The following is a 16857-nucleotide window of genomic DNA, read 5'->3' on the forward strand; positions in this document are numbered from 1 at the left end:
CATCTCTACGGGCGAGCATTCGGAATAACAATTAGGCTACTCATTCCCATAACCCTCAGATGGATACCTGAGCTGTGTTGTCTTCCCGCTTCATCTCCTGGTCCAGTGACTGGGCTGCTCTGTCCTCCAACAATATACGGGGCCCCCTTCCTGTGGAGCCCACGCCTTCTGGCTCCTCTTTGCCTGTCCAAACCCCTGTCATTCTCTAGGGATGGGGTGGAGAGCCTGTTTTTTTTTTTTTTTCCCCTGGGCCATACCAAATTATCAACTGAAAAATTAACCTGCTGTAGATTTAGTGAATGTTGAGTCGCTGTGGCGGTTGCCTTGGCAGGGCCAGAGCAAATGACTTAGCAGGCTTCATGACATTCCCCACCCCCGCTTTAGAGCCAGGAAACCCCCCTGCTGACCCTCACCTCCCTCCCCAAAGTCCTGATGTGCTCGTGCTTTGAGTCACTTTCCCCCTGTCACTATGCCCCGCCTCCCGGCCTGTGCTCTACCTCCAAGCCCACTGGAGTCAGGGACCTTGTGTCTTCATTTTCCCCACATCCCGCCACCTGCACCGGTATCCTGTATGGTTCCGGTTTGTGTCCTGGTGGCTCATGTTCATGAGACTGGAGTGTTCATGAGACTGGAGACCTGGAGCAGCTGGAAGAACCCAAGCAGAAGGGAGAGGGAAAAGCAGAAGGAAGCAAGGTCCTTGCCATCCTGTAAGCCCTCGGTTGCAATGTCATTTCCACGGAAGCCCCCCCACCCTGCAAAAAAATGATCAAAATCAGTTCTATTGGGGGCAGATATTTGGCTTTGTGGTTGGGATGCCCGCATCCCGTCTCAGAGAGCCTGGGTTCAAGTTCTAGCTCTGCTCCTAATTCTAGCTCCCTGCTAATGCACACCCTGGGGGGCAGCAGGGGATCACTCAAGTCCTTGGTTTCCTGCCCTGAACAGGGGAACTCTGGATGGAGTTCCTGGCTCCCAACTTCAGCCTGACCCAGCCCCAGCTGTTGTGGGCATCTGAGGAGTAAACCAGCAGGTGGGAGCTCTCTTTACATCTCAAATAAGTAGATGGATAAATGAAAAAATGACACCCAGCTCCTGAGGAATGGGTCAGAAATGTAGGATGGTGCCATGCTGTCAGAGCACACATATGCTAATAAGATGCAAATAGTCCCAGGGGCCCGGTGAGGCTCCTGGAGGTGATGAGAATGCCCCGAGGGCAGGAACAGGGCTGCTTGGCAACCTTTGTGCCTCCCCCCCACCATGCAGCAGTGACAGTGCCAGGAACCTATGCCCAAGCTGCCAGTCACCCTCCAACAACGCCTCGCAGGTGTTGGCGCGGCTGCCCGGCCCAGCAAGGCTTCTTTGTGCAGAAGCAGCAGCTGGAGAAACAGCGCCAGATGCAACACCGGCCTTGTGCTTCCAGTTTTGCTGGGGGTGCTCCTTGGTGGGCAGGTGCCTCTGGAGGAGGGGGCGCCTCCTTCAGGCAAACCCAGCCACCCAGGGGCTTTTGCCCTGAGGGCAGGCAAGGCTGGGAAGGCCTCTGGAAACTGAATTTACAAATGGACAGTGGCCAGACTCTCTGTGTATAAAAACAGAACTCAGACTTGCAATCTGAGAGCCAGCCCACTACCTACAGCCAGGCGAGGAAGCCAGACCACAGCCCCAGCAGAGATTGGCCCCAGCGACCAGGACTTACCAGTAACCGCCAGCTCCCGGCATCTGCATACCTGCTTTCAACTTCAGACCAAACACACCCTCCTCGGCCACTCGCCTCTCACACAGGGGACCCTGGCTTCTCATCAGCCCACCTGCCGCAGGCCGGCAACCTCCAATCAGGCACCTGACACTTCCGCTTTCTCACTATACAGCTTTCTGTAGGCGAGGGACATGGCTGACTCCCTTGTGGGGGCAAGCCGGCACGAATAACCTTTGCTTGTCCTCGTCTGGGCGGTCTTCGTTTACTTCCAGGCCCCCTCGCTTCCTAGTTGCTCTGTGACTCAGCTTTCTTATCTGTGAAATGGGATGCTAATCCTAGGTCTGCTTCTTCCAGATTGGGAGGGGCCACAGGATGCTTCCCACTCTGTGGGGCTGACCTCAACTCAGTGCCACGTAGCCTGCTTCCCTCTTATTGTAAGCACATCTGGGAATGGCTACCTGCACAGTTCCCTCCTTTTATCGGGGAAGGAACGTGGAGCCCAGGCAGGAAAACACTCACTCACCCAAGGTCCTCACTTCCAAGTCCCTGAGAAACCGGGTGTGGCTGTGGCACAGGCGATTAAGCTGCATCTGCAACACCGGCCTCCCATACAATTGCCACTGATTGAGTCCCCACTGTTTCGCTCCCTGCTGATGCCCAAGAGCTTGAGTCCCTGCCACTCACATGAGAGACTTGGATGGAGCTCCAGGCGCCTGGCTTCGTCCTGGCCCAGCCCTGGACATTACAACCATATGGGGAGTGAACCAGCGGATGGAAGACCTCTCTGGCTCTTTTCTCTCTGTCACTCTGTCTTTGAAATAAGTAAATATATCTTTAAAATAAAGGAGAAAAGGGGCCGGCGCCGCGGCTCACTAGGCTAATCCTCCACCTTGCGGCGCCGGCACACCGGGTTCTAGTCCCGGTCTGGACGCTGGATTCTTTCCCGGTTGCCCCTATTCCAGGCCAGCTCTCTGCTGTGGCCAGGGAGTGCAGTGGAGGATGGCCCAAGTGCTTGGGCCCTGCACCCCATGGGAGACCAGGAGAAGCACCTGGCTCCTGCCTTCAGATAGGCGCGCTGCGCCGGCCATTGGAGGGTGAACCAACGGCAAAGGAAGACCTTTCTTTCTGTCTCTCTCTCTCACTGTCCACTCTGCCTGTCAAAATAAATAAATAAAGGAGAAAAGGAAACCAGTTTTTTGAAATGAGAATAGCTGTCTGTTTTTTGTCTTTTTTTTTTTTGAGATTTATTTTATTTTTTATTTTTTGACAGGCAGAGTGGACAGTGAGAGAGACAGAGAGAAAGGTCTTCCTTTGGCCGTTGGTTCACCCTCCAATGGCCGCCGCGGCCGGCGCACCGCACTGATCCGATGGCAGGAGCCAGGTGCTTCTCCTGGTCTCCCATGGGGTGCAGGGCCCAAGGACTTGGGCCATCCTCCACTGCACTCCCTGGCCACAGCAGAGAGCTGGCCTGGAAGAGGGGCAACCGGGACAGAATCCAGCGCCCCGACCGGAACTAGAACCCAGTGTGCTGGTGCCGCAAGGCGGAGGATTAGCCTAGTGAGCCGCGGCGCTGGCCACTTTTTGAGATTTATTTAGAAACTCATTTATCAGCGCTGCGCCAGGTGAAAGCCAGGAGCCAGGAGCTTCATCCAGGTCTCCCATGTGGGTGGCAGGGACCCAAGTACTTGGGCCATCCTCTTTTAGTTTCCCCAGGCCATTAGCAGGGAGCTGGATCAGTGGTAGCCAGAACATGAACCAGCGCTTATATGGGATGCTGGTGTCATTGCTGGTGGCTTTACCCGCTACACCACAGTGCCAGCCCCAAGAAACCAGTACTGGTCTTGGGTTTCCTCCCTCCTCACTGCCCAGGAGCCTTTTCAGAAAGTACTCAGGGAAAGTAAGCCCCAACCGGCCTCTCCACGCCCCCTCGATATAGGGAGGCCCACTAGCTCCAGAACGGTCCCTCCTTCCCCAATACCTATCCACCTGCTCCTCCCAGGACTCGGGCTCCTCCCGGGCCACCTGCTGTCCTGACAGCTACTCTCAGTCCCCCACAGTCCTCTGCTGTCTGAGCACGTCCACTGAGCACATGGGGGAACCGAGTTAGCGAGCGGTCCAGCGGTGTGCCCAATGTCACACAACCAGCAGAAAGTAGAAGAACAGGGACTCCAACCTGGGCCCAGAGACGACCTCTTTTTTTTTTTTTTTTTTTGGACAGGCAGAGTGGACAGTGAGAGACAGAGACAGAGAGAAAGGTCTTCCATTACCGTTGGTTCACCCCCAATGGCTGCTGCGGCCAGCGCGCTGCAGTCAGTGTACTGCGCTGATCCGAAGCCAGGAGCCAGGTGCTTCTCCTGGTCTCCCATGGGGCGCAGGGCCCAAGCACTTGGGCCATCCTCCACTGCTCTCCCTGGCCACAGCAGAGAGCTGGACTGGAAGAGGAGCAACCAGGACAGAATCCGGCGCCCCGACCGGGACTAGAACCCGGTGTGCCGGCGCTGCAAGGTGGAGGATTAGCCTAGTGAGCCGCGGTGCCGGCATCGAGATGACCTCTTAACCACGGCTTGGAACCCCCTCCGCATGCTCACAGGTGAACGCAGGTGCGAATCGGCGATCTCTGAGGGTGTTCTCAGTTGGGAGCAAAAGTCACCTACGCTGCCGAGGAATGTGGAGACTGCTCTCATGCACTCTTAGCTCACTTTGGTTCTACAAATGCTCGTTGACCACCAAGGGTAGAACTGGAAGGCCGGTGGAAAGCTCTCTCCACCTCGGCCCACACTTCCCTGCTCTGCCAGCCCCCACCAGTCACACAGCCCAGGGCTTCCCAGGCTGTCACAATGGCTCCCATTCAGAAGACAGCAGGGTGTATGTGCTACTGGACAACACACAGAACATGGGCAGGGCTGGCTGGACACCCAGATTCCTGGGCTTTCGGCTCAGACCTGCAGGCAGGGCCCTCCAGCACAAAGGCCTGCGAAGCTGCATTTTTTGTAACTAGCACCCTGGGTGGATTAGTAAGTCTGGGAAAAAGTGGACCCGGGGTTGGCTTTGTGCCGAAGCAGGTTAAGCTGCCGCCTGCAAAGCCAGCATCCCCTATCAGAGTGCTGGATGGAGTCCTGGCTGCTCCACTTCTGATCCAGCTCCCTGCTAATGTGTCTGGGAAGGCAGCAGAGGATGGCCCAAGTGTCTGGGCTTCTGCCACCCACATGGGAGATGTGGATGGAGTTCCTGGATCCTGGCTATGGCCTGGCCCAGACCCAGATGTTGTGGCCATTTGGGAGGTGAACCAGCTGATGGAAAAACCTCTCTCTCTCTCTCTCTCTCTCACTTGGCCTTTCAAATAAATTATATTAAAAACAAGCAGACAAACAAGACGAGTGACCCAGGACCCTGTGAAGTCCTTTCCTAGGGACGGTCAGTGAGGTTGGAGGTGCAGCTTACAGTCCAAGCTTTACAAGCTCCACGCGGACTTGCACAAGGGCCCTGAGTTACGCTGGCCACGTGTCCCACAGCTGGGCCAGGCAATGTGGAGCACAGAGCAGCAGGAAGCCCCGTCCCAGCTCTCGGGAAGTCAGGGCTGTCAGAACCCAGCCTCAGGGTGCAGCCTTGTCCATCTCCCCATCCAGACGGTGAGGCCAGGATTGTGCATCTTTGGGCGCTGGCTCCATTCTGTCGCCCTCTCCCTCCTGCTGATGCTCCGGGGACTTGCGGCAATTGTCGGCTGAATGAATAAATTAATGCAGAGGGAGACAGACGTGTTAGCAGTGAACAGTAACTGCAGCAGCGTGGAGAGTCACCGAGGCTGGCATGAAGGGAGAGCGGGAAGGCATTCGCCCCTCTCCCTCCTCTGTCAAAACAGCGGCTCAGTGCTTCCTCCCTGCCTGGCTCCCTTACATTCAGAAGAGAGCAGACGATGTGTGTGTAGAGTACCCAGGATAGTTCACAGCAAACACGCCTCTCCCACCCAGAACGCGGCAGAGCCTCGGAAGCCTGCCCCGGCCCGCTCCATGACAGCACTGCCGCCTCGGTCCTGCCCTCACCGACCTCTTCCCTCCCTCCAGGGAGAGCCATTTCCTTGCTGTTATTGTTTGACCATGAGTGTCCATGACACTAAGCAATACACAGTGTAGAACTGATCTTGTTCCATCATCCTCTGTACTTTTCCTGAGCTGCTTGAGCTCCAGCCATCACATCACAACACATCACATATATAGTCCTGCCAACAAGAAGGAAGGAAAAAGAAAAATTTACTCTTTCTCTTTGAATGCACTTTCTTTTCTTTTCAAGATTTGTTTATTTCCTTAAAAGGCAGAGTGACAGAGACAGAGAAGGAGAGAGAGAAATATATTCCCTCCGTTGATTCATTCCCCCATATGGCTATAACGGCCAGGGCTGGGCCAGGCTGAAGTCAGGAGCCAGGAACTCCATCTGTATTGCCCATGTGGGTGGCAGGGACCCAAATAAACAGGCCATCTGCCACTGCTTTCCTGGGCCCATTAGCAGGGAGCTAGATCGGAAGCAGAGCAGGTGGAACTCAAAACAGAGCTCCAATATGGGATGCTGGCTTCACAGGCAGTGGCTTAACCTACTGCGCCACAATGCCGGCTCCTGAACACGCTTCCAGAAAATCACATGAGGCACTCTCTTATCCTAGGAGCCCAAGCTGAACCTTACAGACCCAACGGCGTGCAAGGGGCACTGGGAAATGCAGTCTGCTCCCAGCTGAAAACTGGGGTCCCATCATTAAGGAAGAGGAGAGAATGGGCTTGCGGGACACTGAGCAATCTCTCCGTGGATGTTCTTGCCTAAGTGGGTTTGCCTGAAACGCTCACCGTGAGTGCACTCGCAGACAGGATGGAACTGTGCAAGGCTCACAGGCAGCTCAGGTTAGGAAAAACTGCGTGTTTTCAAGTGTTTCTGCACCAAGATAAAATTACCAAATAACTCCATTTTCTATGAAAATACAATTCCTACAACTCCGAGTGTAGGAAACTAGCATCCATATGGAGGAAGGCCACTTTCTTTTTTTTTTTTTTATAAGATTTATATTTATTTGTTTGAAAGGCAGAGTTACAGAGAAAAAAGGGAGAGACAGACAGACACACACACGCACACACACACCCAGAGAGAGAGAGAGAGGCTGGGCCAGGCCAAACTCAGGAGCCTGGAACTCCATTCGGGTATGCCGCATGGGTGGCAGGTGCCAAGCACTTGGGCCATCTTTTGCTGCTTTCCAAGGTGCATTAGCAGGGAGCTGGGTGGGAAGTGGAGCAGCCAGAACATGAATCAGCACCCACATGGGATTCACGTGATACCTTAACTGGCTATGCCACAATGCCGGCCCTACGGCCACATCTCTAAATATTACAAGGTATATTGTCTTTTCACCTAGAACCTGTGCCCAACCTGGCTTGTTTTTGTTGTTGTTTTGAGAGACACAGCAGAGAGAGGCAGAGAGACAGAGAGAGAGGGAGAGAGGGAGCTTCTATCTGCTGATTCACTCCCCAGATGCCTGCAATGGCCAGGGCTGGAGCCAGGAGCTGGGGACTGAATCCAGGTCTGCCACACGAGTGCTAGGAACTCAGTCACGTGAGCCACCACAGGCCTCCTAGGGTCTGCAGGAACAGGAAGCTGGAGCCAGGAGCCGAGGCTGGGATCGTACCCAGGTACTCCCCATGTGGGATGCAGACGTCTTAACCTCTAGGCCACGTGGCTGCGCTCATGAGTGCCTATTTTTAAAGCCCCGTTACACTTTTGTCATCCCCCTCTATTTCTGATTTTTTACGGCTGGAGATTTTCTGCTGGGTCTGTCCCCAAGGAACAGATACCTCCAGCCCCTCAGACAGCACATTGCAATCCAGACACATGACATATCCAGCCCCGGAACACACAAAACTGAGCTGTGAGCAAATCCATTCTGACATCCCTGCCCCCAAAGGGCTGGAAGAACATGACCCAGTTCTTGGCTATTCCACACGAAGACACTTGGTTCAGCTTTATCCATATCACTGCCCAATGTGAACCACAAGAGAATGACAATGATCATAACCACACTGGGAATTACCATGAAATGAATGTAGATATTGTAGATGGGAGACCTTTGTCTCTGTCTCTCTCTGCCTTCTGAATTAAAAAAAAAAAAAAAAAAAAAAAAAAGGAGAAGAAGCTGCATTTGAATTGCATACAAGGCCCTACTCCTAGGAACAGTGGCTCTGTTCTGAGCCAGCTCCCAGGACCCACCAGCCTCTGTCCTCCGGGTCAGTAGCTTCTCAGGGGTGAAGTCACCCTCCACTCAGAGTCACCAACCTGGTGCCCCCATGCAAGGCAAACAAATCCAGGAGACAGAAGCCTGTTGGCATGCAAAGTCCAAGGACCCAGACCGCTGCCAGCCCACCAGGCAAGCTTGGGGGCCAGAATGGAGACAAGTGCCCAGCCAGCTTGCCCCTCCCATCCCCTAGACTGCTCCGTGGGGCAGAGCGGTCACATTTCAGCAGCACTCCCGGGGCCAACTTGAAAGCTGAAACAAGTGGCAGCCACTGCCTCGTGGGAACTCCTCCGGATGCCTGCAGGCTTAGGCTGGGCTGAGTCACTTCCTCACCTTAATTCTCCCCTAATACCTCCCCTCTCCGCAGCTTTCCTCCCGGCACCACTGTCTGGGTGTGGAGTGTCTGGGAGGTGTGCAGGTGGGCTGGCTGCCCAGACACCAGCCACAGGACTGGGGACGGAGGATGCAGCAGTGGTAGGAAAGCCAGGTTTGCCTGCTAGCTCTGAAACACATCGTAATCCCCTCCGCTGGTCTGATCTCTGCAAACACGGGCACAGGGCCATGCTTCTGCACAGGAGTCCCATGTGAGCGTGTGGGGAACAGGGGCCTCAGACAGGATGGAGGAGAACAGGACAGCAGGAAACAGGTAGAGAGACTTCTATCCCATGCCACCTTCCTTGGGGAAGCTCCTGCCTTCCAACCTTGGAAGAAAAGGGTTGCACCCTGGAAGGTCAAGTTCAGGGTCATGTTACATATAAGGGTGCTGTGGTTTGAATATGGCCCTGGAGAGTTTCCTGTGTTGGAAACTTAGTCCCCACATTCATATGGCGATGGGATTCAGAGGTGGGGTCTTCGGGAGGGAATTAGGATTAGACGAGGTCGCGAGGGCAGGGCGCCCCATTCCCACCCCCGTGATGGCCTGAGTGACTTTATAAGAAGCAGGAGAGAGACCTGAGCGAGCAGCTTGCTCTGTCTCACCACGGGATGCCCTGCTCCATGTTATGACCCAGCAAGAGCCCTCACGGCATCACACTCTGCAGCTTCCCAGCTCCAGGACCGAGAGCCCGAGGAGCTTCAACTCTCTGTCAAGTACCTGGTCGCAGGTGTTCTGTCACAGCAACAGCACACAGCCCAGGGCGGGTTGCTTCTCAGGTCCGTCTAAGGAGGTCTCGCTCTCATCCCCAGCCTATTTCTGGAAGTTCTACTCCTAGCACCTTCCACAACCCAACTCTCCTCCTAGGGGTCTGGATGCCGTGTACCTCTGCAGCATTGCTTCCTGGGCTTGCCTGCCTCGGCTTGTAGGTTCTGAGAGAAAGAAATTAGGTCACTGTTGATGGTTATTATTGAAGTTATTCATTCGCTTAGCTTAAAAAATCGAGGTACGGTACGAAGTTTCTGAAAAAGAGCCCTGTGCCGTCATCTTTCCTTGGAGAGCTCCACCCTGGACTTCTGCACTGTGATCTGTTCTCACAATGATACCATATTCACAAGTGAAATCATAGTAATACGATTCTTTGGGTTTAGGCTCTATTTATTGTCTTCCCTACTCCCAGCCACCTGCATCCCTTTCCCGGCCCCTCAATATGGTCAGATAGTAATCTGGTTAGGGCAGTAGCCAATGTGTACATTAGGACCATGCCATAACCACTACCTCTGTGTGTCCTTATGTGATGGGCCATGACTACTTCTCGTTTCATGCACACGTTTTTATCTTCCCTCGCTCATTTGGCTTTCTATGTGCTCCACATCAAACTCTTCCTGTTGTTGAATGCTACCCTCAGTGTGTTCAGGGAACTCTCCTAACTTTATTTTCTCAGAGAACTCTCTCCTGGAGCTGTCTGAGATGATCTGCTCTATGTTGGTTGTCCTGGAAGGCCGCTGTGTTGTTTTCACCCTTCTCTTCGCCAACATCCTGGGGGGATTTTCTTCCCCTCTCTCTGTGTTATATACCTGTTTCCTATCTTTTTCTTGGCTTACCATCATGTTTTGGTGAAACACAGACTCCAGTGTATGAGCATGTAAAAAAATCTTTCTGAACCTTAAATGACCAAACATTTCTTTTCTACCTTCAAACTCCATTGATCGTTTTGCTGGGTATAAAAATTTAAGGGCCAGCTTGTCTGTATCCTGGCTGCTACACTTCCAATCCAGCTCCCTGCTCATGTGCTGGAGAAAGCAACAGAAGATGGCCCAAGTGCTTGGGTCCCTGCCACCCACATGGAGATCTGGATGGATTTCCAGTCTCCTGGCTTTGGCCTGTCGCAGATCTGGCTTTGTGGACATTTGGGGAGTGAACCAGTGGATAGATATCTCTGTCTGTAACTCTGTCTTTCAAGGTAATCTCCCTTCAGAATTTTGAGAGCATTCCTTGTCTTCCAACTTGCACTGCGTCTATGGAGACATTCCAGCCATTCTGTTTCCTGACCTGTTCTCCCTTCCCTTTGGAAACTCCTAGGATCTTTTTGTCTTCAGTGTTATGAATAATGACCTGTCTTGATGAGGGTCTTCCATGCATTTCTCAGTGGACCCTTTTAATCTGGAAATGGTTGTCTTTCAGTTTCAGGAAATGTTTTTCCAGTAATTCTTGGACTATTTCCTCCAATGTGTTTTCTCTGTTCCCTTTGTACTTGCAACTCCTGTTATTCAGAGGGTGGGATTCCTGGATTACTCCTCTAATTTCCTTATCTAGTCTCTCCTATTTTCCATGTCTATGAATTATATCACTTTTTGCAAGAGTTCTTCAACTTTATATTTTAATCTCTACTGAGTTTTTGAATTTTAATTCTAAAGAGTTTGTTTTTGTTATCTAACACAAAATAATAATATAGTTAAAAATAAGAGACAAAATGACAATATTGTTAAAATACTAAAACACTAGTATCGTTGTTCTTGTCTCAAGTTTATATGTACATGTATATAATGTCTATATAAAGCCATATCCAAATATAGTAGATATATATTTAATGGTATTTTGTTCTTGCTTCAGAGATGTATGATATTTTTAAAATCTAAGAAATATTAATGATAGGTTTATTTTATTATATTTAAAGTTATAAAGATTTATTTATTGATTTGAAAGGCAGAGTTACAGAGAGAGGGAGACAGAGAGGTCTTCTCTCCACTGGTTCACTCCCCCAGATGGCTGAAACAGTCGGGGCTGAGCCAGGCCAAAGTCAAAAGTCAGGAGCTTTATCCAAATCTTCCTGTGTGGGTGTCAGGGACCCGAGTACATGGGCCATCCTCTGCTGCTTTCCCAGGCACATTCGCAGGGAGCTGGATCAGGAGTGCATCAGCTGGGACCCAAGCTGGAATTCACATGGGATGTTGGCATTGCAGGCAGAGGCTTAACTCACTAAATCACAACACTGGCCCCGTATATTTAAATTTTTTCCCTCTCCATGCACTAACCATGTCCTCCAGGTTGCTTTTTCTGTTTGTTTTGCTCTCTGTCATGCTAGAGGCTTTGGCCAAATGTCTGATGGCTGCCATCTGACTGTGGGCACTGAGAGCTTCTTGCCCATGACTTCGCTGCAGCACCCTCAGGTCTTTGGTGCTGGGCTGCCTGGATTCCCCAAAGTGGAGGCTCCCATCAGCCTCCCGGAGGGGCACTCCAGCTGCCAGTGCGTGCAGGGCCCCTGGCCAGCTGAGCCTCATATCCTCTCAATGAGGAGACCCTCTGGCTTACTTTCTCTTGAGAACAAATGTGGACAGGAGAACGGGAGAGGGCACCTGGGGTGTCCAATTTCTTCTGGAGATGTCAAATCATCCTTAGCTCCACCCTTCACCCCTAGTTCCAGTGCTCCCCATTCTGGAGCCTTTTGGGGGTGCCAGAGTCATGGGAGTTGCTTGTAGCTTCTCCCTGCCATCTGGGGATCCAGCTCCTTCGGATTTGCTAAGTTAGTTGCCGCTGGTTCCTTTGGTTCCTTTGTTTTCCAGGATAGGAAGCTGCGTAGTTGGTTGCTGTCCTCGGCTCTGTTGCTAAGGCCTGGCTTTTCTGCAGGTGTGTGGGCTTTCTGGAGCCACAGCTGAAACCTCCAGTCTGCGACAAGTTCTCTCCACTCCCGCTGGAAACCTGGAAAGCCCCTGAGCACTCGGCTCAGCTGTCCAGGTGAGCGGCTGAGCTCTGCCCTGCCGGAGCCTCTGCCACAATCTTAGCTTGTTGGTTGTGGTATTTTCGGTGACACAGGGAGTAACTGTAACATTTAGAGTCATAGAAAATCCCTCCTGGATCAGCTTTCCCACAGCTTAAATGTTTATACAATACTCTACTATCCAGGGGCTGGCACTGCAGTCCAGCAGGTGTGCTGCCTGTGATACCAACATCAGAGAGCCAGTTTGAGTCCCAGCTGCTCCGCTTCTGATCCAGCTCCCTGCTAATGCTCCTAGGAAAGAAGCAGAAGACGGCCCACGAGCTTGGGCCCTGGCACCCACGTGGGAGACCCAGGTCAATTCCTAGCTCCTGGCTTCAGCCTGGCCCAGCTCCAGCCATTGCAGCCATTTGGGGAGTGAACCAGCAGAAGTATGATCTCTTTCTCTGTTATTCTGCCTTTTTTTTTTTTTTTAAAGGACTTAATTAATTTATTTGAAAGGCAGAGTTACAGAGAGAGAGAAAGCGAAATCTTCCATCCCTTGGTTCACTCCCCAGATGGCCACTCGGCTGGGGCTGGGTTGGTCCAAAGGCAGGAGCGTCTTCCAGGTCTCCCATGTGGGTGGCAAAGGCCATGTACTCAAGCCATCCTCTTCTGCTTTCCCAGGTGTATTAGCAGGGAGCTGGATCAAAAGTGAAGCCCCCAGGACTTAAACTGTTCCCCATATAGGATGCCGGCACTGCAGGAGGCAGCTTACCGCACTGTGCCGCATGCCGGCCCACAGGGGCTACACCTTTAACACACGGGCATTAGGAGGGACATTCAACATCCAAACCAACATCCAGACCGTGGCGAGGGCAAAGCTAGGAGGACGGTCTTGGTGACTGGAGCCCTGCACAGGCTGACGCTTCTTATCCCAGAGCTGGTTTGACACATTCTGTCCAGGATTTATAGTTATTGACACCGGAAGTCAGGACAGGATGAATCTGACACAAACTACTCCATCATGCCTGGAGTCAAAAGATTTTTCTTTTTTGAATGCTTATGTATTTGTCTGAAAGGCAGAGTGACAGAGAGGGAGAGACAGAGAAAGGTTTTTGTTTTTGTTTATGTTTTTGACAGGCAGAGTGGACAGTGAGAGAGAGAGACAGGGAGAAGTCTTCCTTTTTCTGTTGGTTCACCCCTCAATGGCTGCTGCAGCCGGTGCACCGCGCTGATCCGAAGCCAGGAGCCAGGTGCTTCTCCTGGTCTTCCATGGGGTGCAGGGCCCAAGCACTTGGGCCATCCTCCACTGCACTCCCGGGCCACAGCAGAGAGCTGAACTGGAAGAGGAGCAACCAGGACAGAATCCAGCGCCCCGACTGGGACTAGAACCCAGGGTGCTGGCTCCGCAGGCAGAGGGTTAGCCTATTGAGCTGTGGTGCCGGCCAAGACATAGAAAGTTTTACCATCCGCTGGTTCACTCCCCAGAAGCCTGGAGCAATCAAGGCTGGGCCCGACCAAAGCCAGGAGTGTGGAACTCCACCTGGGTCTCCCATGGGGCTGGCAGGGACCCAAGCACTTGTGCTAGTAGGAAGCAGAGCAGCTGGGATTGAAACAGACGCTCCAATATGGGGCATGGGCGTCCCAGATGGCAGCTTAACCCACTGCGCCACAGTGCCTGCCCCTAATGTTCGTTTTTATTTGTTTTCATCTATTTGAAAGGCAGAGTGACAGAGAGACAGATACACACACACACACACACACACACAATCTTCCATCCACTAACTCATCACTGCACCACAACACCTGCCCCTAGAACCAGAAGTTTTAAAATCTCTTTTCAACTCCACATTTTTTTCTTTTTTCTTTTCTTTTTTTCTTTTTCTTTTTTTTTTTTCTTTTTGACAGGCAGAGTTAGACAGTGAGAGAGAGAGACAGAGAGAAAGGTCTTCCTTCCGTTGGTTCACCCCTCTAATGGCTACTACGGCCGGCGCGCTGTGCCGTTCTGAAGCCAGGAGCCAGGTGCTTCCTCCTGGTCTCCCATGGGGTGCAGGGCCCAAGCACCTGGGCCATCCTCCACTGCCTTCCCGGGCCACAGCAGAGAGCTGGCCTGGAAGAGGGGCAACCGGGACAGAATCCGGCGCCCCAACCGGGACTAGAACCCGGGGTACTGGCACCGCAGGCAGAGGATTAGCTAGTGAGCCATGGTGCCGGCCTTCAACTCCACATTTTATACATTTCCCTGACATGCTGTCTGCAACAGGGACCATGCAGAAAACGACTGGTCACAGCGTGCTCCATGACCGTCAGATGCGGAGCCCCGGCGTCGGGAGCCTGGGGCCTGCGGCACAGCCAAGACGCCCAGGCAGAAGGGCAGGGCTGTATCCTGCTCACCTGGCTGACCTCTGGCCTTTGGGGGTGGTGTGTGGGTGTTGTGATTGTCAGGTCAACCCCGCAGGCTGTGGCTGAGAGTCACGCAGAGCCGGGTTTGTATTCCCTGTGTGCCAGGGAAAGCGATGGCACCACTGTGGGTTTGGTTTTCTCATTCAGAATGAATGACACAGTCCGCAGCAGGGTCAGCAGCCGCCACGTGAAGATGCTTTGTACCTGCTAAGTCTTCTGGGCAGCCCAGCATCCAAGTCTCCCTTCCACACTGTGCCTAGGCCTCCCCTCCCCTCCCACTCACTGCACAAGAATGGCAGGTGGTCAGCACCCCGTCCCCTGCTCCCTCGTGGCCCATGTGGCTGAATGGAGGCTCCTGCAAAGGAAGAATGGAGACTCTTACTCTGGCAGTGGGGCCCAGGTGAGGTGCTGAGTCCTCCCCGGACCAGGCCTGGGGTGAGCGAGCCAGACTCTGCTGCCAGTCACCCTTGGTGCCTGCCCGGTTTCCCATCCCGGGCTTCTAGCCTTCATGATGGTTTCGGGATATGTTTCCAAAACCAAACCCAAACAAAGCTTTTCCACTGTGTTTGCCAGATTTGGTTTCTATTTCTTGTTAGCAGGAACTGCGATTGATACATCTGGTGCCAAAGATGATGCAAGTTATCAAGAACAGGGCAACCGGGCCTGAAACCCAAGTGGGGCTGAGGGCCCCGGTCTGGGCGCTTGCTCTCCAGGTCTTTCTCTCAGCTTTAGCAACAGGCAACTTGCAGAAAAACAGTCAATAAAACAGGGACTGCCAGCGGTAAACAAGGAAGTCCAAGGGCAGGCACGTGGCCTAAAGGTTGAGGAAGCTTAAGGCTGTGGCCAGAGGCCAGCACCGTGGCATAGTGGGTAAAGCTGTCGCCTGCAGTGCCGGCATTCCACATGGGCGCCAGTTCAAGTCTTAGCTGCTCCACCTCCCATCCAGCTCTCTGCTATGGCCTGGAAAAGCAGTAGAAGATGGCCTAAGTGCTTGGGCCCCTGCACCTGCATGGGAGACCCCAGAAGAAGCTCCTGGCTCTTTGCTTTGGATCAGCCCAGCTCTGACCATTGTAGCCATCTGGGGAGTGAACCAGAGTACGGAAGACCTCTCTCTCTCTCTGTCTCTGCCTCTCTGTAACTCTGTATTTCAAATAAATAAATAAATCTTGAGAGAGAGAGAGAAAGAGGCCGTGTCCCATATCAGAGTGCCCAGGTTTCATACCTGGCTTTGGCTTCGTGCCAGTGCAGACTCTGGGAGGCAGCAAGAGATGACTTAAGTGATTGGGCTCCTGCCACCCGTGCAGAAGACCTAGATTGTGTTCCCGGCTTCCCGCTTTGGCCCTGCCCAGCTGTGGTCATTGTGAACATTTGGGGAGTGAATCAGCAGATGGGAGTTCTCTCTTCCTAGCTCTCTGTCTTATGAATAAATGCATAATAATTTAAAAGAAAAAAAAGGAATCCCAAATTAAAAGGGAGAGATTATTTCTCCTGTCACATTAGCAAAGGTTCAACTGTGTGAATCTATAAACGTTGCGTATAATGACATGGTAATAGCTAGTGCTGGCAAGGGGGCAAAGCGGCCCACAACACAGACAGGGTGCCAAGGGAATCCTAGTAAGTGTTGGAAGCTCACTACTGGAGAGACATTTTAAATATTAATTCCCACTGCCTTGGGCAGCTTCTCTATAGGACAACAACAGGAGCATCATGGCTCAGCTACGTGCCTTTAAACATTGCGGCAAAATACACACAACAAAATCTACCCTGGCAGGCATTTTTAAGTTCAGCGGCACTAACAACACTCATATTGTATACCAATCTCCAGAATTCTTTTTCCTTCCAGAGATTTACTTACTTGTTAGAAAGGCAGAGTGAGAGACAGAGCTCTTCCACCTGCTGGCTCACTCCCCAAATGACCACAAGGACTGGGGTTGGGCCAGGCTGAAGCCAGGAGCCTGGGACTCCATCTGGGTGTCCCATGTGGGTGCAGGGGCCCTAGCACTTGGCCAGTCTTCCCAGGCACATTAGCAGGAAGCTGGCTCAGAAGCAGAGCAGCCAGGACTTGCACTCCAATATGAGAAGCCAGTGTCACAACCAACAGCGTAGCCCATTGTGCCACAATGCCCACCCCATGTTGTGGTCGTCCTTTCTACTTTAGCCATTCTGGTGATGGCGAGGAGGTTTTGAGGGTGGAGAAAGACCCCTCTCTTCTGGAAGGCAGAATCCACAGGTTTCTCAAAGGCCCTGAGAGCTGCTGTCCCATCACCTTCCCCTCCCCCTCTCCTGTACTGCAGGCCAGGGTTCTCACTCACAGCAGCCAATCTTCAGGGTGTGAGAACAGCCCTAAGGAACTCAGGCTAGGGGGACCTTGGTGTTCATTCACCCCAAACTGCCAGACTATTTCATTGTGTTTTTTAAAAGACATACCT

Source organism: Oryctolagus cuniculus, chromosome 15 (assembly GCF_051225735.1).
Source record: "Oryctolagus cuniculus isolate XC-2025 breed Fujian yellow rabbit chromosome 15, ASM5122573v1, whole genome shotgun sequence".
Classification (NCBI taxonomy): domain Eukaryota; kingdom Metazoa; phylum Chordata; class Mammalia; order Lagomorpha; family Leporidae; genus Oryctolagus; species Oryctolagus cuniculus.